Raw genomic sequence first — 2,813 nt, forward strand, 5'->3', positions numbered from 1 at the left:
ATAACCTATGTCGTACCTTAACCTAACCTATGTCGTACCTTAACCTAACCTATGTCGTACCTTAACCTAACCTGTATTGCGCCTTAACCTAACCTGTATTGCGCCTTAACCTAACCTGTATTGCGCCTTAACCTAACCTGTATTGCGCCTTAACCTAACCTGTATTGCGCCTTAACCTAACCTGTATTGCGCCTTAACCTAACCTGTATTGCGCCTTAACCTAACCTGTATTGCGCCTTAACCTAACCTGTATTGCGCCTTAACCTAACCTGTATTGCGCCTTAACCTAACCTGTATTGCGCCTTAACCTAACCTGTATTGCGCCTTAACCTAACCTGTATTGCGCCTTAACCTAACCTGTATTGCGCCTTAACCTAACCTGTATTGCGCCTTAACCTAACCTGTATTGCGCCTTAACCTAACCTGTATTGCGCCTTAACCTAACCTGTATTGCGCCTTAACCTAACCTGTATTGCGCCTTAACCTAACCTGTATTGCGCCTTAACCTAACCTGTATTGCGCCTTAACCTAACCTGTATTGCGCCTTAACCTAACCTGTATTGCGCCTTAACCTAACCTGTATTGCGCCTTAACCTAACCTGTATTGCGCCTTAACCTAACCTGTATTGCGCCTTAACCTAACCTGTATTGCGCCTTAACCTAACCTGTATGGCGCCTTAACCTAACCTGTATGGCGCCTTAACGTAACCTGTATTGCGCCTTAACGTAACCTGTATTGCGCCTTAACGTAACCTATATTGCGCCTTAACCTAACCTATATTGCGCCTTAACGTAACCTATATTGCGCCTTAACGTAACCTATATTGCGCCTTAACCTAACCTATATTGCGCCTTAACCTAACCTATATTGCGCCTTAACCTAACCTATATTGCGCCTTAACCTAACCTATATTGCGCCTTAACCTAACCTATATTGCGCCTTAACCTAACCTATATTGCGCCTTAACGTAACCTATATTGCGCCTTAACCTAACCTATATTGCGCCTTAACCTAACCTATATTGCGCCTTAACCTAACCTATATTGCGCCTTAACGTAACCTATATTGCGCCTTAACGTAACCTATATTGCGCCTTAACGTAACCTATATTGCGCCTTAACCTAACCTATATTGCGCCTTAACCTAACCTATATTGCGCCTTAACCTAACCTATATTGCGCCTTAACGTAACCTATATTGCGCCTTAACGTAACCTATATTGCGCCTTAACGTAACCTATATTGCGCCTTAACGTAACCTATATTGCGCCTTAACGTAACCTATATTGCGCCTTAACGTAACCTATATTGCGCCTTAACGTAACCTATATTGCGCCTTAACCTAACCTATATTGCGCCTTAACGTAACCTATATTGCGCCTTAATGTAACCTATATTGCGCCTTAATGTAACCTATATTGCGCCTTAATGTAACCTATATTGCGCCTTAATGTAACCTATATTGCGCCTTAACGTAACCTACGTTGCGCCTTAACGTAACCTACGTTGCGCCTTAACGTAACCTACGTTGCGCCTTAACGTAACCTACGTTGCGCCTTAACGTAACCTACGTTGCGCCTTAACGTAACCTACGTTGCGCCGTAACGTAACCTACGTTGCGCCGTAACGCAACCCACGTTGCGCCGTAACGTAACACACGTTGGGCCTTAACCCAACACACGTTGGGCCTTAACCCAACACACGTTGGGCCTTAACCCAACACACGTTGGGCCTTAACCCAACACACGTTGGGCCTTAACCCAACACACGTTGGGCCTTAACCCAACACACGTTGGGCCTTAACCCAACACACGTTGGGCCTTAACCCAACACACGTTGGGCCTTAACCCAACACACGTTGGGCCTTAACCCAACACACGTTGGGCCTTAACCCAACACACGTTGGGCCTTAACCCAACACACGTTGGGCCTTAACCCAACACACGTTGGGCCTTAACCCAACACACGTTGGGCCTTAACCCAACACACGTTGGGCCTTAACCTGCTCTGTAATTGTCATACGACGCGTTAAATTAGTGTAGTGTTGCCTAACTGCAACCCCCGCAATATAGTTTGCTACTCGCACTGCCCGGTCCCCAGTGTATCGCTTCATGTTAAACACCTTGCAGCTATACACTGTAATGTGGATGGCAGCAGGACGTACATGCTCAATGCCCTTTGCAGTTGTTCATTGGCATTTGCAGTTGTTCATTGGCATTTGCATGGCGAAGCACTTAGCCTACGCTGTGGTACGGCCTGTGTCAACTGTCCGCTGATGTTGTACGTCCAAATCACACACTGTACTGCACATTGGTCCTCATGTACTGAATGATACATCGTGGTACATGTGACCGTACAACGACTGCGCCAACAACGGCGAACCATGCGGTCCAAATGTTGTGCACTCAGCTACGTGTCGTCTCCCTATAAGAGCTGGATTGCAGTGTGGTATGCCCTGGATGGCGATCAGCATGAGCCGTCTGTTGATGTAGTGGCGCGTGTTGTCAGACGTAGTCGTCTCTTCTCACACACCGTGATAGCATGGTGCACTGCGTTCCACATCTGCGACATGCGACAGAGGCCGGTTGACAGTCGTTCGCGCAATGGACATCGCATACGTACGGGGGCCACCTTCCACGTGTTCGCGAAGCGTGCACATGTTGTTGCGTGTATGTGGGCAGACATAGTGTGTCGTGACACCTGACACAGGCATGCAACAATCGTTGAATTTGCAAATGGCGATGGACGCCTACGTTTGCTGGTGACGTTACGCAAATGAACAACTGGTAAACCGTTGTGGTGCGGTTGTTCTC

The sequence above is a fragment of the Schistocerca americana genome, unplaced genomic scaffold (genome assembly GCF_021461395.2).
Source record: "Schistocerca americana isolate TAMUIC-IGC-003095 unplaced genomic scaffold, iqSchAmer2.1 HiC_scaffold_47, whole genome shotgun sequence".
Classification (NCBI taxonomy): Eukaryota; Metazoa; Arthropoda; class Insecta; order Orthoptera; family Acrididae; genus Schistocerca; species Schistocerca americana.